Source organism: Pleurodeles waltl, chromosome 5 (genome assembly GCF_031143425.1).
Source record: "Pleurodeles waltl isolate 20211129_DDA chromosome 5, aPleWal1.hap1.20221129, whole genome shotgun sequence".
Classification (NCBI taxonomy): domain Eukaryota; kingdom Metazoa; phylum Chordata; class Amphibia; order Caudata; family Salamandridae; genus Pleurodeles; species Pleurodeles waltl.
Window position 1 is genome coordinate 343773919 of NC_090444.1, and position 19866 is coordinate 343793784.

The 19866-nt window shown below is 41.8% G+C and overlaps 1 protein-coding gene across 1 annotated transcript in view; it reads left to right on the forward strand.

Moving 5' to 3' along the window:
* The window catches only part of BFSP1 (beaded filament structural protein 1), a 313377-nt gene that overhangs the window by 109200 nt on the left and 184311 nt on the right, over positions 1 to 19866 (forward strand). The window lies entirely within an intron of this gene.

A 19866-nucleotide genomic window follows, 5' to 3' on the forward strand; every position in this document is an offset into this window, starting at 1 on the left:
AATCACAATGTCAAGCTGAACCCCATTGGACTTTGATCTTCTGTGTAGTCTGCATCTTCAATATCAACATATGCTGTAACCCTTATATGTAATCGATAGGTTCAACAAACTTTAAAGTTGCCTTATTTTATCATGATGTATAACATCGACATCTTGATAGCAATGAATTTATTTTATGAAGTAAATCTTCTCTATTCTAATCTATGTTATAGGATCCTACTAGGTGCTTGTATATGAATGGATAAAAAGAGGCCACAGACTAAAGTGCAAAAGTGCTAATTAAACAAAATAATTTCTCTATTAAATAAAGTGTCTAAAATTAGTGAAAAATTGTGATAAAAACTTATATCTATATGTCCACTCTTCTGTGCATATTGGTTTCTGAAGGAAGAAAAATTCTAAAAAAGTGTAAAATCACATATATTTCATTTATGTCATTAGAGTCACCCCCTATTGGTGGCAGTTATAGAGATTGTAATATATCCACCTTATTAAGTAGGCAAAGTTTTACAACATATTTGATTCCTCTACTGTTATTTCGTAAGTTCAATAGACATTCTGTATTTTATCTAAGATGGACATGTAGTTCTGCATCAAGGTTATGTCCCCAGGGAGATTCAGAACCCAGTACTAAAATCATCTTCGATTCCATTTGTCTAAGCTCAGATGTTCTGTCACCCGGATTCTGTCACTAGGATTGTTTTTAATAGATTTAATACCATAGAATGATAGTGTGCTGGAATCCCCTTTGTGTATATCCCAAAAATGTTTGGCCAGGGGATATGTTCTATCTTGATTTTTAATGGCTCTAAAGTGTTGTAAAAATCTAACTTTTAACTTATGGATAGTACTACCAATGTATTTTTTATGACATCCACATTCGACAACATAAACCAAAAATTCAGTGTCACAAGTAATGCGATCCTTGATGTCACAGTAGCGGCCATCAAAAGTTTGATATCTTTGCATATTTTGTGCATACTTACATGCCTTACAATGGCCACACTTCCAAAATCCCAAACTTTTTTTGCTCAACCAGGATGTACTCTCTTTTGTAGAGAACAAACTTCTAGTGAGGTGATCCCCTAGTGAGCGAGCCTTACGATAGGTTATGGATGGATGTGGACCAATACTGTCTCTAATAGTTGGATCATTCTGTAGGATGTGCCAATTCTTCTGAAGTATAGTTTTCAAAGTGTTATGTTGTTGATTATATTGCAAAAATATTCTAGGAGACGATTGTATCGTCTCACTGTTAGTGGATATGGTATTGAATAGTAACTCATCTCTGCTTTTGTTTATGACTCTGTTCTGTGCATCCACCAAAATTTTAAGAGGGTATCCTCTATTTAGAAATCTTTCCATCATAGTCCTAATTTCCAAATCATATCTACTCTCATCTGAACTTATTCTGCGAGCCCGCAGAAACTGGCTGTATGGTATACTCCATTTTAATGTTGTGGGATGCCCACTGTTAGCATGTAAAATAGAATTGCATGCTGTGGGTTTACGATATATGGTGGTCTCTAGATGATCATTCCTCACTTCCAGTAAAACATCTAAAAATTCAATAGTCTCTCTACTGAAAGTGGCTTCCAAATGGATTTTGAATGGGTTATCATTTAGTATGTTTATATATTCCAACAATGACTGATCAGTATCATCCCAAATTATAAAAAGATCATCAATATAACGCACCCACAGCACAACCCTATCCATGTAGATGTTATTATTTTCAGACCATGCTACCTCCTTTTCCCACCAGCCCATATACAAATTGGCTTATGTGGGAGCAAAAGAAGCTATATATAAAAACAATGGTCACAGGTGCATTATAGTTAGGCTCACATTTCACACATACAAAACCATAGAAATTCTGCAATTATAGTTACTTGAGTTAACTGTAACTTGTGCCCCCGTAATGCACTGCTTATGACCTCACATATTACATCACTTATGTTGTGGTCAGTGACATCACTGATGACATCACTGATGACATCTCATATTACATCGCTGATTACATCATTTACAGAACCAGTCACACACCCACTCATACCCCGATACAAACTCTCAGACATCCACACACACACAGCTACTCACATACTCATTCACAGACCCATCCAACTACTATCACACACCCACTCACAGCAACTGACAAAACCAACCACTCACCCATACAGTACTAACTCAGCTATTCACACACTCATACAGCTACTGAAACACACACTTACAGACCCATACAGCCTCTAACACATGCTCCCATACACCCATGCAACCACTCACATACCCACGAATAGACACACAGGCTCTCACACTCCCACTCCGTTACACATACAACCTCTCACACTCCCACATACTCAGCCATACAGTCACTGACACAGCCACTCACTCACTGATAGTCACTTACATGACTATTCATTCACCCATACAACCACTCACACAGCCAATCACTCACCTGTACAAGCACTCCCACACCCACTCACTCACCCATGCAGCCACTCACACATCCACTCACTCAGTGAAATAGCTACTCGCACAATCACTCACTCTCCCATACATCATTGACACAGCCACTCACGTATGCATACAGCCACTCATACACCCACTCACCCTTACAGTTAGTGTCTCACCAACTCACTCAGTGATACAGTCACTAACACCCATTCACTCACCCATACAAACACTCACACACTCACTCACAACACACATCTATAAAACCACTCACACTGGTGTCATTTGAGATGTCATAAATTATGTCATCAGTGAATGCCTTAATATGTGGTTATATCCACAGGTAAGTGGTTCTGTTACTTCTTGTGTGGCACAGTAAGTGTATGTGTGAAAAGGTGTACACGTAAGAAAGAGGATCTGTTAGTAGCTGTTTTGGTAATTATGTATGTGTGTGAGAGGTTTAATTGGAGACTGAGTAGCTTTAATAGCATCTGCATTAGCCAGTTAATGGGTGAATTGGTGAGTGTATCAGTGACTGCTTTTAGCTTTAAGTTGCTGTTCCCATATGTGAGTTCTGTATCATTGAGTGTGTCATTGTGAGAGTGAATAGAAGTGTGAATAAATGTATTTGTAAAAAACTGGGAGGATGAGTGGCTGTGTGGATGAGTGAGTGCATGTATATATTGGTGTTGGGATTCAGAGTTGTTGCATGGGTGATTGATTGGATGTGTACGTCTTTGTATTGGGGTAAGTGGTTGTGTAACTGTATGGGTGAGTTCATGGGTGCTTTTCTGTTGTATGTGTGAGTGAGAGAATGTGTCTGTGGTTATATGTATTTCCTAGTAAATTTGTGAGTCATGTATGGGTGAGTGAGTGGGTGTAGCAGTGGTGTAGTGGACTGTGAGCAGGTGTGTGAATGGTTTTATGAGTGTGGTAATAGCATAGTTAGTTATGTATGCATGAGTGAGTGGGTATGTTAGTGTTGAGTGAGTGAGTGGGTGTGTGGCAGTAGTTGTATTGCTCTGTCAATGAGTATTTTAGTATTTGTATGTATGGTGATCTATGTGAGTTTGTGTAAGAGTATTTTTAGGTGTGTGAGTGGTTCTGCGGATGACATCATCAGTGATGTCATTTGAGATTATATCAGTGGTGTCCTCAGTGATGTCACTGACTATGCCATGAGTGATGTAATATGTGATGTCATAAGCAGTGCAATACAGGGGTGCAAGTTATAGTTAGCTCAGGTAACTATACCTGCTCAATTTCTCTGGTTTTGTGGAAGTAAATTCAAGACCAAACTATAACATTACCTGTAACAATTGAATGTTTTCATTGACTTTTTAATTTTTTTAAAATTCTATTTCCTAGCTATAATGTCCCTGTAACCTTTGGTTTTTCCAGTGAATGTCTATGTTTTTTAAATTCTATTTCCTAAGTATAACACCCCTGTAACCTTTGTTTTTTTCAGTGAATTTCTGTTTTTTTTTTTACGTATAATGATTTTCATTGCTATACGATAATCCAATCGCTGCCACACATGGCCAAAGGGAGTTGGCCCCTGTCTATCTCTCTGGGTGCGAGAATAGGTGGAAGAGGGTGTATCTGGGGTGAGAGTGGATGTGAGAGTCTCTGTCTGGGTGTGAAGGAGGGGTGCATCAGTGTCTGAGTGGGTGCATAAGGGTCTGAGGTGGATTTGTGAGTAGGTGCATGAGGGTCTGAATAGGTCTGTTACTAAGTGCATCAAAGTCTGAGTGGGTCTGTGTTGGTCTATGAATGGGTGTGTGAGGGTCTGAGTGGGTCTGTGAGTGGGTGCATGAGGGTCTGAGTGGATTTGTGAGTGGGTGTGTGAGGGTCTGAATGGGTCTGTGAGTGGGTGCATTAGTGTCTGAGTGGGTCTGTGAGTGGATGTATCAGCGTAGGTCTGTGGGTGGTTGTGTCAGTGTCTGTGTGGGTCTGTGAATGGGTGCATGAGGGTCTGAGTGGGTCAGTGAGTGGGTGTGTCGGTGTCTGAGTGGGTCTGTGAATAGATGTATCACTGTCTGAGTGGGTCTGTGAGTGGGTGCGTGAGTGTCTGAGTGGGTCTGTGAGTGGGGGCATGACTGTCTGAGTGGAACTGTGTGAGGGTCAGAGTGGGTCTGTAAGTAGGTGTGTGAAGGTCTGAGTGGGAAGGTGAGTGGGTGCATCAGTACCTTACTGGGTCTACAGGTGGGTGCATGAGGCTCTGAATGGTTTGTGAGTGTGTGTATGAGTGTCTCAGTGTGTCTGAGTGCATCAGTGTCTCACTGGGTCTGTGAGTGGGTGCATCAGTGTCAGAGTGGATCTGTGAGTAGGTGCATGAGGGTCTGAATGGGTCTGTAAGTGGGTGCATCAGTGTCTGAGTGGGTCTGTGAGTAGATGTGTGAGGGTTTCAGTGGGTCTGTGAGTGGACATGTGAGGCTCTGAGTGGTCTGTGAATGGGTGTATGAATGTCTCATTGGGTCTGTGTGTGGGTGCATCAGTGTCTCACGGGGTCTGTGAGTGGGTGCATCAGTGTCTGAGTGGGTCTGTGAGTGGTGCATAAGGATCTGAATGGGTGCATAAGTGTCTGAGTGAATGCGTGCTTGGGCATTTGAATCTCTGAGTGCATGTATAAGTGAATGAATTAGTGCATGAATGAGTCTGTGGTTTCTCTTCCAAATATTTTCATATTTGCAAATATTTTGGGAATAATTCACAAATATTCATGAATATCGTGCACAGTGAGTGGTGACACAAAATTATTTAAAACCCATAATTTGCCCCTAAAACACACCTATATCACACCGCTAGGTCAGGGTATGTCCGTCCTGACTCCTTATACCACTTTCAATTAGGATTCTCATCACCACCATGTCCCATGAAATAAAATAGCAGCTGCAACTTTCTAATCAGGTTGCGTCAACAAGAAGCAAAAGAGCAATTATATTGCCAAGAAAAGTTTGGACTACTTAGAAATGAAGAAATATGAGGATGATAGGAGATACTAAAAGTAAGTAGAGATGCATTACATTAGAATTAAAACAGAGTCAAATATAGATAATGAAATAAATATATGGGCCCGTATTTATACTTTTTGACGCTAAACTGCGCTAACGCAGTTTAGCGCCAAAAATGTTTGCGCCGGCTAACGCCATTCTGAAGCGCCATGCGGGCGCCGTATTTATTGAATGCCGTTAGCCGGACATCAGGCAGCGCCGGCGTTGGGAAAAATGGCGCTAGGGCGTCTTAAAAATGGTGCAAGTCAGGTTGACGCAAAAAATCGCCTCCACCCGATTTGCGCCATTTTTAACGACGCCCAGACGCCATTTACATGACTCCTGTCTTAGTAAAGACAGGAGTCATGCCCCCTTGCCCAATGGCCATGCCCAGGGGACTTATGTCCCCTGGGCATGGTCATTGGGCATTGTGGCATGTAGGGGGGCACAAATCAGGCCCCCCTATGCCAAAAAAAATATTTAAAAAAAAAAAAAATTATACTTACCTGAACTTACCTGAATGTCCCTGGGGTGGGTCCCTCCAGCCTTGGGTGTCCTCCTGGGGTGGGCAAGGGTGGCAGGGGGGGTCCCTGGGGGCATGGGAGGGCAGCTGTGGGCTCATTTTGAGCCCACAGGTCCCTTAACGCCTGCCCTGACCCAGGCGTTAAAAAGAGGCGCAAATGCGGGGTTTTTTGCCCCGCCCACTCCCGGGCGTGATTTTTGCCCGGGAGTATAAATACGACGCATTTGCGTCGCAGTAATTTTTCTAGACGGGAACGCCTACCTTGCATCTCATTAACGCAAGGAAGGCGTTCACGCAAAAAAATGACGCTCATTCCTCATACTTTGGCGCTAGATGCGTCTAACGCCAAAGTATAAATATGGCGTTAGTTTTGCGCCGAATTTGCGTCGAAAAAAACGACGCAAATTCGGCGCAAACGGAGTATAAATATGCCCCATAGTAAGTATGTTGAAAGGTTTAGCAATGGCAGCATAGTAAGATGGCTGCCACTGTTCCCTGAAATGGTTGTAGTCCGTTTTTTGTGTTGGTGTTTAAAATGTTATAAGGGAAAGGGAAAAGGGGTTTAGAATAACTCTGTGAGCAAGGGAGCAGAGTCTCCTGAAACGCGTTGGAGGATTCATTGCCATTTGTGTTTGCCTGAATAAAAGACTGGACTGTAGCAAGTAAGTGGCTGCGGCATTGTTTTCTTTTGGAAAGAATTTGATTGATGTATATATATATATATATATATATATATATAGAGAGAGAGAGAGAGAGAGAGAAAGAGAGAGAGAGATATGTGTGTATATATGTATATATATATATACATATATATATATATATATATTTATATATATATACACAAATATATATACACACTTATCTTACTAATACTTACGATGGGTGGTCAAGGCACAAATACTTATCTGCATGGTAAAGTTAAACGTGTGCATGGTAAAAGCTGCATGATAAAGGTAGCTATAAAGACTGTTTTCCGAATGTAAGACTGATCAAGATGAAAAACTCAATAGGGAGTCAAACAGAAATTGGGATAAGAAAGGGCCTTTTGTATGCAACAGCACAAAGACATATGGTCACTGCACAGTTTGACAGAAAACAACAGTTGTAAAAAATGGCTTCCAGCTGAATTTTAAAGTTACTCTTCTGTCAGTAGAACATTATAAAATTAAAATTACTGTGAAAAAGATAAGCTTGAGAATTTTATCATATGAGAGATCCCATATTTTCTAAAATGATTTCTGATCATTTATGAAGCCTGTGCCAACCTTGTTTGTGTTCCTCAATCATTTCTTGGCACTGATTACAAATAAAGGAAGTAATCACAATTCAGACAAAAATTATTGTCTCTAGATTTTTTTTAATCATAATATTTTTGCCAGGTAATTCTTGGGAAAAATCATGTAGGGAAATAGGTGGAACTTCTGGTTTGTGCACCATGGAATGTGAAAAAAGATATCCAAATTGCACAATAGTCACCATTCTATGGTCCGAAACTGGCATAGTCCCGAAATTGTGCACCTAGTAATAAACATGCCCCACACAGTTGGTAATTATGTGGTGCATATTTTATGTCAAAAATAGCACATTACTTGTAATCTTACCCTAATGTGTTAAATACTACGTTTAACCCATTCAATGATAGTTTCACGAAGTATTAACAGAGCCTTCAGTTGCTAATAAGATAACTTCAAACAAATATTGAGTGGTATAATTACTAAAAGTGAATTCAGTACAGTGTAGAAGCTATAGTTGCTCCAACATCAGCCAAAGCAGGGAAAGTGTTTTACTTTGGAGGGGTTAAATTCACAATTCCCACTCCAACATAATCAGCTTCAGGAAAATTGTTGGATTTCAGTTGATTTAGTTTTACTAGTCCAACTCCGACATAAGCCAAAACAGGGAAATTGTTGGACTTTGGAGGAATTGTATTTACTATTCCCAATCCAGCATAAGCAACAGTAGTGAATGTGTTGGACTTTGGAGGGGTTAAATGCACTATTATTACTCAAATGTAGGTAAAATCAGGGAAAGTGTTGTGCTTTGAAGAGGTTAGAATTAGATTTACTATTCCTACTGCAATGTAAGCAACTGTAAGGGAGGTTTTGGGCATTGCAATAGTTACATTTATTGCTCTGACTACAATGAAATGAAAAAACATGACAAATGTTGTGCTTAGGAAGAGTTATATATAGCATTCTAAATCCTAATAACGTTTAAACAAACATTTACATACCAAACAACATAAAATAATGAAAACATTTCTGTAAAAAATATATATATATTCAATGCAAATAAATAACAGAAAATTAAAATAACCCATAGAGCAATAATAGACCAAATTAAAAAATAAAAAGTACATTTAAAAAAAATGCAGTTTTCTTTTTATTATCCTAAAATAACAACCCCCAAAAATGAAGACAAATAATACAAAAACAAGAATAATATTAATTTATTGATTAAATAGAACAAATAATAATACGACCAGCAATACATATAAAATACATTTAAAAAATGTAATTATTAAATACACTAATGCGTCAATTAACAATTAATTGAAAGCCACAACATATTTATACTAGGACTAATAAGTAGCATTTCTAATAATAAATTGGTCACTAATTAACAATTTAAATAACAAATTCAAATATAAACAATAATGATGATATCATTTTAAATATCTATCCACCCTATTCCCCCAAAAGCCTGCAACTAGCATATAAATTATGAAATATAAATGTGTAATTTAGCTTAAAAAATGCATTAAAAATTGCAAAATCATTTGACTAAAATAACAATTAATCACTTAATCAATTTACATACCTACTAACTACATATTTAATGAAAAATTATAATTAATTAAGAAAAGAGAACAATAAGTTAATTTAATTAACTTCCTACTCTATTATCCTACAAAACCAGCAACCCACTACTAACTTTTGAGTGAATGCTTATTTATTTATATTTTTAAATTACTGATTCAACATTACAAATTTAAAATATTTAAACTGCTACATAATATCTACAATTAATAGGATAACTAATATATTAAGTTAAATGAAAGAAAATATTTAATACAACTGTATGGAAGTAAACAATATCACATACAACAATATTTTTAAAAAACATTTAATATTCATAAAAAACCTAATTCTATCTTGTATATTTTGTCACTCAACATTTTTGGAAAGGCAATATTTTTAACTTTATATTCATGTCATATTATATTCTGGAATCAATATTTTGTTGTTAACCCATATTGGCTAGTGTTTGTTGCGGACCACCAAGCGATCCTTCTACAACGGTCGCATCGACAACAATGCGCATGACAGCAAAGAACTTTCAACATCGTCAAGGAACTCGCCAACCCCAGGTCCTGCTCCATCGACCCCCCTCCCTCGCAAGACCTCTGCGACTCCCTCTCCACCTTCTTCCACCGCAAGATCACGGACATCCACAACAGCTTCAACACCTCGACCCCCACGACCACCACGGCCACCACAAACCCCAACGCACCCAGCCACACCAACCTCCTGCTCTCCTGGACCCACATCAACGACGAGGACACCATCAAAACCATAAGCACCATCCACTCAAGATCTCCCTCCGACCCCTGCCCCCTCCATGTCTTCAACAAAGCAAGCCCCATCATCGCCCCCCAACTCCGTATGATCATCAGCAGTTCCTTCGAGACCGACACCTTCCCGGAAAGTTGGAAGCACACCGAAGTCAACACCCTGCGAAACCCAAAGCTGATCCCGGAGATCTCAAGAACTACCCGCCCATCTCCCTCCTCCCCTGTGAAAGTCATCGAGAAGATTGTCAACGCCCAACTGACCCACTTCCTGGAAGACAACAACACATTGGACACCTCTCAATCTGGATTCTGCAAGAACCACAGCACCGAAACCGCCCTCATTGCTGCAACCGACGACATCAGGACCATCCTCAACAAAGGTGAAAGTGTGGCCCTCATCCTCCTAGACCTCTCGGCTGCCTTCGACACCGTCTGTCACCACACCCTCCGCACACGCCTCCATGACGCAGCGATCCACCATAAAGACCTGGACTGGATCACATCCTTCCTCTGTGGCAGAACCCAGAGAGTCCGCCCCCCTCCCTTCCTCTCTGAAGCCACCAAGACCATCTGCGGCGTTCCCCAAAGATCCTCTCTCACCACGACCCTTTTTAACATCTACATGGCACCGCTCGCCAACATCGTCCGATCCCACAACCTCAACATCATCTCCTACACCGACGACACACACAGCTGATCCTCTCACTCACCCAGGACCCCCCCATCGCCAAAATCAACCTCCACGACAGAATAAAGGCCATCGCCAACTGGATGGAGAGAAGCCGCCTAAAACTGAACTCAGACAGGACAGAGAGCATCATCCTCTGCTCCAACTGCTCGCCATGGGATGACTCCTGGTGGAAAGCTACACTAGGAACCGCACCAACACCCACCAACCACACACACAACTTGGGTTTCACCATGACCCAGCAAGTCAACGCCGTCTCATCTTCCTGCTTCAACACCCTCCGCATGCTCCGCAAGATCTTCAGGTGGATCCCCAACAAAACCAGAAGGACGTTCACCCACACCCTCGTCAGCAGCAGACTGGACAACGGCAACGCTCTTTATGCGGTAACCACGGGCAAGCTCCAGAAAAAACTGCAACATATACAGGATGCCTCCGCACGCCTCATCCTCGACATCCCACGCCGCAACCACATCTCAGACCACCTAAGAGACCTACACTGGCTCCCCGTTGACAAGAGGATCACCTTTAAACTCCTCATCCACGTTCACAAAGCACTCCACAGCACTGGCCCTGCCTACCTCAACAAGCGACTCACCTTCCACACTCCCAACCGTCAACTCCGCTCCGCCAACCTTGCTCTCGCCACCATCCCTCGAATCCACGAACTACAGCTGGCGGCAGATCTTTCTCCTAACTCGCCGCCAAGACCTGGAACTCATTCCCCATCCACCTACGATGGACCCAAGACCTGCTGATCTTCAGAAAACGCCTCAAGACCTGGCTGTTCGATCAGTAGCACTCCCCCCCTCCTCAGCACCTTGAGACCCTAGTGGGTGAGTAGCACGCTCTACAAATGATTGATTGATTGACTGATTGATTGAAAGCCAGCTATCAATCCTCTACTGAATTGATTCAGCATTTTGGAAAATGCAGACACCAACTTTTAAAGAAACCTTGCAGGTGCAAAATGCACAGGAACCAGCATGTACTATCTGAATCTAATGACTGATCATTGCACTTGGAGAGATTGGGATGTAATTGAACAACACATAAAGAAGACTAAGGGCCTGATTACAACTTTGGAGGAAGGTGTTAATCCGTCCCAAATGTGACGGATATACCACCAGCCGTATTACGAGTCCATTATATCCTATTGAACTCGTAATACGGCTGGTAGTATATCTGTCACATTTGGGACAGATTAACACCTCCTCCAAAGTTGTAATCAGGCCCTAATTGTTTATATGAACTTATCTGAACTACTGTAGAGAAATAAACATTTTTTAAACAGCTCTGTGCAGCAGGAGAACGGAAAAGGTAGCCCACTGCCAGGTCATAATTGTTTAATCCGAAAAATAAAGTTCAAATATAAAGAGACTTGATGGTTGTTTGTAGTATTTAAAGAAACTGGTGAATATAACGTCAGGGTTGGCAATGTAAACCATAGGTCAGGGTTAGGAATATGTGAAGGCTAGAGGCTAAAGGGAAAATATTAATTTAAGCAAAGAAGGTACACGGTTCTACCAAGATAAAACTATAAGAAATCTAGATTTATCATTCAAAAAGGAAATATAATTAAGATACTTTTAAAAAGTAGGAGCCTGCTATTATGGACTCCGAGACTAATGCCTGCAATTGCACTAAAAGTTAATACTTATTCTTAAAAAAACAAGGAACTAGCGATACTACTGTATTACCATGGCACATACCAGCTCCTTCTCTTTGATCAATTTTGGTGAGTATTTACACTGTACCTGGTGGCGTACCATACAGATTTGGAACTTGATATGACTTTTGCAGATGCAGAGAGAATAAGGGGCTGATTATGAATTTGGCGGTCGGGCAAGTCGACCGCCTTGCAGGGGTGAGGCGGCCATCAACCCGGCTGCCTCATCCCTGCCATATTATGATGCTCTCACCAGGCTGAATGGCAGGAACATCATATTATGACATTCCCACCAGTCAGCCCAGTGAAAACAGTGATACGGTATTGGACTTGGCTCCCTTAAGGGAGCCGAGTCCAATATCGTAGCACTACAGCACCCTCGGAATGGGCACTGTCTGCAGAGCAGACAGTGCCCATTCCGAGGGTGCTGGGCAGATGGGCTCTGGTATTGCCCATGCTATGGGCCCTGGCAGTGCAGGGGCCAACCTGTGGCCCCCAGCACTGTGTTTCTGCCAGCCTTTCCATGGCGGGGTCCCTGCTGTGGCTGACCACAAATCTGACCACCGTCAGCTAATCGGGAACCATGTTCCCAACTGTGACAGCAGTCCCCTGGAGTTCCGACCTCCAGGTTTATAATGTGGTGGTTGGACCATCTGGAATGTGGTGGTCCAACCACCTCCGCAAGTCTGGCAGTCCTTGAACCGCCAGACTCGTAATAAGGCTCAACTGATCTAATGCTTTACAAGACTGTAAGGCCAACCTGCAGGGACTCCTCTTTAGAATGCAAATTAAACTGTCTTGAGGAACTAATGACTACCAAGCAATTCATGCCAGTCTTGTTTTCCAGCGGCATTAAACAGGAAGTTAAAGGCAATACTATTTTCAGTCCAACCCAGGAGCTAAGCAAACAGCTCCTGGATTGGGTCTACATGAAACAGGTCACCAGTGGGACTGAAAATAGTATCAAGAAGCTAGCTCATGTAAATTCCTGCTTCTAGGAAGCAGATTGTCACCTGTGAGAATCTTCAGTTTATTTGCTTTTGGGCCTGTGGAATTTAAACCTCTGCTATGAGTGAGTCTCAGTAATGAAGCATGTAAGCTTTTGTGCAAAAATCATTCCAGCTGATAGTGCCAGTAGCTACCTTTTAAAATAAGGTATGCTGCTACATAACAGGTTTTTGCAGGCTCTGTTTGAAAGTGCATGTGCAGATTGAACAAGCAGGAGTGTTGTCTAACTCGGCCTGGCCTTACCAGTAGCACTGTGGTAGGTAGGATCCAGAATAAATTGGCTATGGATTCCTAAGTCCTTTTATTTCAGATGGAAATTCAATGAAAAATATTCCCTCTATTGTTGGCTTCAGTGAACTGTTTTTGCGCTTTGGATGAGGCATGCCTAAAAATATCGTTTGAAAAATCATTAACATGGCTTTTTTTAAATAAATTCAATAGCTAAAAACAATATCCAGAGTTTGTTTTTCTCTACATGTGGGTGTTATGTACTTTTAACCTTAGACATATTTCCATGAGCCAGGCCTAATATAATTTATACTCTGAGGTATCCTGCAGTGCCACAATAATTAGTCTGCTGGTCAAATGTCGGCTCAATGCTTTGCTTGAATAAGGGACCCATACTGAGAGATTTGCATTTTTTCTGGAAGAAGACTGGGATTAAAATCTCCATAAGGTAATTAACTGCTTCTCTGTGCTAAGCACTGACAGAATGCTCACATTTAAGGCATGGGGACGACAGGAAGACATTTGGCTCCAGTCAATATGTAGTGGGGTTCTTTGAAGTTTTGAGGAAGGAAACCAGACATGTGTGTGAAGGGTCTGGCTCAGACAGATGGATCATTCCTTATGTTTCCTTAAGCTTCCATTCTGAATCTTCACAGAATACCTGCAAAGGGTGTGGATAGTGTGGGGGATGCTCCCTGAAAGTGCCAGCTGAGGTGGTGGGATCAGGTGGTCTGTCTGGTTTGAGTGGGGATCTCACCTTATACAACTCTCCTTGCCCACTTATAAACCTGTGCACAGAAAAGACGCTCGGAGAAGAAGCAAAGCAACAGAAGTAGTAGAAAAGACCCACTCCCATGGCTGAGCATGTGACTGGAGTGCAAGTGCTACTATTTGCAAAATAAAACCAAATCTTTAGAAAACATCTTCATGGGAGACATCCTAATTTAGGAGTTTCACTCATGTGAGATCTTTGTTCTGCACTGAGCAGGTCCCCTGAGGGCTAGGTGGCTAATGGATATAGAAAATGGTCACTACAGCCAGATTTTAGGAGACATCCTCTAGATAGCCTGTGGACTGTGGGATTTACCTGGGAGACCTGGAGTTTGCCAAGCTATTGGCCTATTTATCATCATTAGATGAGGGCGACTACTTTTAAGTCAATTCTGCTGGGAGGCCTCTGAGTCTGACACCCATGGCCTTATGTGAAAGGGGGCTCATCAAGCACATCAAGATAGCAAAGCACTGCCTGCACTCACAACTGTGCTGCCCCCGCAAGCCAGGCAGAAGCAAGCATCTGTGTCAGTGGACTCATCCACATGGCACTCAATGAGAAAAAGCTGGGATTAGTAGGGATACACCACTGACTGTGTGGCTCAGGAGCTGATACATGGTCACCTTGATGTGCACACAGGTGCCTATGTGAGGAGACAGAGCTTCTTCCGGCAGGCACAACAAAGTGTTTCAAATGAAGAGTAATGGTTCACAAGGTTTGCAGCTGCATCAAAGGGAGCCAAAAGAATGCTCCATAAGCTCTGGAGTAGTACTTGTAATTTGCAGATTTGCAGATTTGTTTGTGTGGTGCCCCAGAAGGGTAGGAGCAAAATGTATATACCAGTATGTTAGAGGATGTCAGGGTCAGCAAGGGAACGGAAAGAGGTCCAGAGGTTCTGAGCTTGGCCACCCTAGGTCTTCTGGGTCAAAGAATCAGTGACTTCTGGAAGAGGGTTATACCTACCTCTAGTATAACTGGAGCTCACCTTTTGTTGTGCTCTGTGGGTGCCTCAAACCACTTTGCTTTTGGGGTGTCTTTGGTTTGGCTGGTTAAATAGTAAAACTTTGATATTTAATTAAATGTTTATTTTTCTGTACTGTTTCCTGTGAAAGGTGTAGAGATATGGCTTAGATAACAAAAGTTCAAATATGTGCGTGTTTGAGATAATAGCCAAACAACATTAATAGTTGTAAAATTATCTTTGTTCACTTTTAAATGAATGTTGAGCACACAATGCGACAAAGCCAGTAAGCCTGATCTTTTAGAAACACATACTGCATTTTCTGTAGAGATAATTGGGGTCTTTTATGTGCAAAACCTTAAAGGTGTCTCAGACCTACTGAGAAACAGTATGCATTTTGAGGGTTCTTGAGTCCTGTGCATTTTGTTTACTGTTTGTCCCTGTAGTTTGTGAGGGTCTTTCCACTGATTTTTCTACCTGTCGTTTTGCATTTTTAATTCTGTGTGCAAGTGTGTGTATTTTAATGCACTTTACCTTTTTTAAAGAAAGAACACTGAGTGGACATTGATGTTCTAAGTGACACCTGTTGCTATGCTGAGATCTGATTTTCCAGCCCACTGTGCTTTCCTGAGTAAGACTTGAAATGCTCTGTCTCACTGCCCTGAGAGTCAAGTGCTAAAAAGGGTACTTGGTTTCCAGTTTCAGGGTCCACACCAATGGGGTTGAGGGAGCCTCGGCACCACAACAGAACTACTCAGTTGGTACCATTGGATTGCAATAACTTTCGATTGCCTTGAATCTCTCGGTTCAGATCTCTCACATTGCCCAAAAAATAACTTCATTATTGTTTATATTCTAAATCATACACCCTTTGCTCTGTATTTTATCGAACATCAAGATCTTAAGTAAAGTGCTCTTTTACCCTGGTGGGTCTGGTTCATTTGTAAGAAATATATAAGTAAAAAAAAAAAAGCAAATAAAGAAATAGATAAATACTCACCTATGGTAGGGGAGCTTTTGAGAATATCGACCCAGATAGAATATGGCTATTCTGCATTCACATTTTAGTATTTTTATTCCAAAATCTATAATGCTTTCAAAGAAAGTAGATAGTTTTCACTTTTCAAGACTTATAAATTATTGATATTAATACGTTAGGAGTGAGGGTTTATGGTTTTAGACACTTTCCTATGGTAGGCACGAGCCACTCTGAAGGAAATATTAGGCTATTGAAACCTGCTGCATACTTTTTCCAAGCTTTCATTAACCCTTCACAGATATGGCCAAATACCTTGGCCCATATTTATACATTTTGACGCAAAACTGCGCCAACGCAGTTTTACGTCAAAAAAATTAGCGCCGGCTAATGCCATTCTGAAGCGCCATGCGGGAGCCGTATTTATTGAATGACGTTAGCCGGCGTTAGCCGCCGGCGCTGTCTGGTGTGCGTTAAAAAAACGACGTACACCAGGCAGTGCCGGCGTAGGGGGAAAATGGCATATGGGCGTCCACAAATGGTGCAAGTAAGGCTGAGGCAAAAAAATCGCCACAACCCGATTTGCGCCATTTTATTTCGACGCCCATCCCCCATTGAAATGACCCCTGTCTTAGCAAAGACAGGAGTCATGCCCCCTTGCCCAATGGCCATGCCCAGGGGACTTCTGTCCCCTGGGCATGGTCATTGGGCATAGTGGCATGTAGGGGGGCACAAATCAGGCCCCCCATGCCACAAAATAAAATAAAAAAAAATACTTACCTGGACTTACCTTAATGTCCCTGGGGTGGGTCCCTCCATCCTTGGGTGTCCTCCTGGGGTGGGCAAGGGTGGCAGGGGGTGTCCCTGGGGGCAGGGGAGGGCACCTCTGGGCTCATTCTGAGCCCACAGGTCCCTTAACGCCTGCCCTGACCCAGGCGCTAAATTCCGGCGCAAATGCGGGTTTTTTAGACCCGCCAACTCCCGGGCGTCATTTTTGCCCGGGAGTATAAATCCGACGCATATGCATCGGAGTCATTTTTTAAGACGGGAACGCCTACCTTGCATATCATTAACGCAAGGAAGGTGTTCACGCAAAAAAATGACGCTAACTCCATGAACTTTGGCGCTAGACGCGTCTAACGCCAAAGTATAAATATGGAGTTCGTTTTGCGTCGAATTTGCGTCGAAAAAAACGACGCAAATTCGGCGCAAACGGAGTATAAATATGCCCCCTTGTATTTGGGCACTCAATGCATATATCAAGTGCCACTTAGAAATAATCCCAACAATGGGAATGGAAAGCCAATTTAAAATGAGCTTCCAGGATTTGAAATGTATAAAGCTGCTTTCATGGCCGTAGTGTAAAGCAAATCTAAGGCTCAAAAAGCGAGTAAACCTTGGGGTATTCCATCCATTGGAAGATGACATTTTTAATTCTCTCTGATATGTAATAATTCTAAACACAACTTTATCAAGGGGGCAATCTTATAAGCAATTTCTGAAAGCACACATTAAAAACAATCTAACTTTGGTGCCAGCAATGCTAACAATACTATCAGCAACACCATCATTATCATTTTTGGTACCTATTAGCCTTCTCATTTGGTTTCCCCTTACTTTTTGCGGATTTCCATTTAAATGTTATCAATATTCCTTCAGACTGTGTAAACAATGACTAAATCATTTTACGTTCTAAGCACTCTGTTTATTCCTTACGTTATTTATTTTTTCAACTGGATTGCTCTTTCAGTGGCTCTGTAAATTGCACCACCAGGCATCTCAGTTGGAGTAGGACTTGTACTCAACTTCCGAACTCCAACGACGAGACAATGATAATGTAAGGTTATTTTCTTTAAGCTCTGTGAGATCTGCCAGAACCAGGGTGTCCTTCAAGCTTTACTATACCATATCTATAAGCCAATGGCCCTGCATACCCCTAGTGAGCTCTGCCTTCTTGGGGAGCCTTTCACAACCGTGATTCAATAAATATTTCAACACAAGCACAAATCAGCATCCTGTGGAACTGCAAGGAAACAGCATCTTCAAGCGTCCTCACAAATTTTGAGTAAAATAGATTTGACCACGAATCCAGAAGACTTGAATCGCACATCACAAGCCAGCCTTTTAGCTGATCAGTATTGAACAACAGCGTAAACCAAATTACCTCCAAGCACACATTAGCAATCACAGGGCAATTCAATCAGAGCAGGTTGTGATCCTGCAGGACTAATCAATCGAAACACTGTTTAAAGTCCTTCCCAGACATGGGATAATTAGAAACTGAAATGGAGGCAGGAGCAAATCATTTTGGTAAGTGAGCAGCCTACACCAAAGAAATCTTGTTTCCTTGTATTGAGGTAAAATATGCAACGGAGTGCAAAGGGATAGCTGGCAAATGGACCATAGATTCTTTATGAAAGCGCATGATACAGTCCTCTGACATACATAAGCCTGGACAACAGCAGTTAGGGAGTTGTGTTTGCAATGGGGATCTCAAAATACCAAAGAAGGCTGCGCACCTAGCTGGATAACATGTTTCAGTCAATCACCAAAATCCTGCTGCATTCTGAATCCATGGTAGCTTCTTTATTTGCACCTTTGCAAACAAGCATATAAAGTGTTGCTTGAATCTAACGACATGTGCATGCTGGCCGGCCTCCAAAGGGAGAGGTGCTCAAGCAAGATGGCCAGGCCTCATCACATTTATCAACCCCATGCTTCTCATTTGTGCTAAGGTCACTCTCCAAAATATGATTAGGAAAAAACTAACAATTGGGTGCACAACATTATAGCTGCTATCTAATACAATAAACTTTATCTGACCATATCACTTGTTTTAAGAACTTTTGTGAACCGTTAGGGCCTGATTTAGTTCTTGATGGAGGGGTTACTTCTTCATAACGGTGAAAGATTTCCCATTTGCTGAAATATAAACCCCATTATATCCTATCGGATTTATATTTTAGCAGACAGGATATACATCACTGCTGTAACGGAGAAACTCCTCCGTCAATAACTAAATCAGGTCCTTAATTTTTTATTTATAGGCCTTTCCTTCTAGAATGTCTTCCCAAACTTGCTCACCACAGATCAATGTTTGGTAGATCTTTCAAGAAAGCCTTAATATAGCAGGAATGCTGTGTTTCCAAACTGAAATTATATTCTTCCTTCCTATAAGTATTCTTTGAGTGGTGCCTAAGAAAATCCCTTTTAGCATTTTATACTGTAAAGCCAGTCCAGGGACAAATAATTGCTGGTAAATGGTGATGTATACATTGAATAAAATGTTCCAGCCTTAAGCAAGTTCAACAAGTATGCATTTTTCCCCTTCTGACTTCGATATCTGGTATATGCCCGTAGGACTTCAATTTCAGAGCCTGATATTGCTGCATTTTGAGACAAGTCTCTTTTGGTATTGAAGAACACCAAGAAGTTTCATGCGAGGTCTGAGATAAAAAATGAAAAATCCTTTAAAACCTTTTGAACTCTGTATTGTAAATGGGAGGTTCGCAAACTCATGCTTCAAACTTTGATAACATACTAAGGGGCATATTAACAAGCCCCTACCACTGCCTGGTGCCGCCCCAGTGTTGTTGTTTTTTAATGCTAAGGGGGCGTAAAGGACGCCATTCCCCCGCAGCATACTTACAAAGTAGCGCAATGCATGCATTGCACCACTTTGTAACCCCTTGCGCCATATTATGCCTGCGCCATGCATAATGTATGTAAGGGGGCTTTCCCCCACAGGGAGGCCCAAAAAATGGTGCAGTGAAATTTACGAGATTTCACTGCACCATTTTTTCCGTCATTTTTAATGCCTGCCCAAGGGAGGCATTAAAGTGACGTTCCTTGATTGGCCTATGGGCCTCTTTGCTGTACTAGCGCCAACATTTTTGGTGCTAGTGCAGCAAAGCGCCACAACAGTGCCAAAAATTCTGACGCTGTTGTGGGAACGACTGGCATGGTCCGCTCTATCGTAAATACAGTGCAACCATGGTGTCATTAGAAAGCGCAGGGGGACGC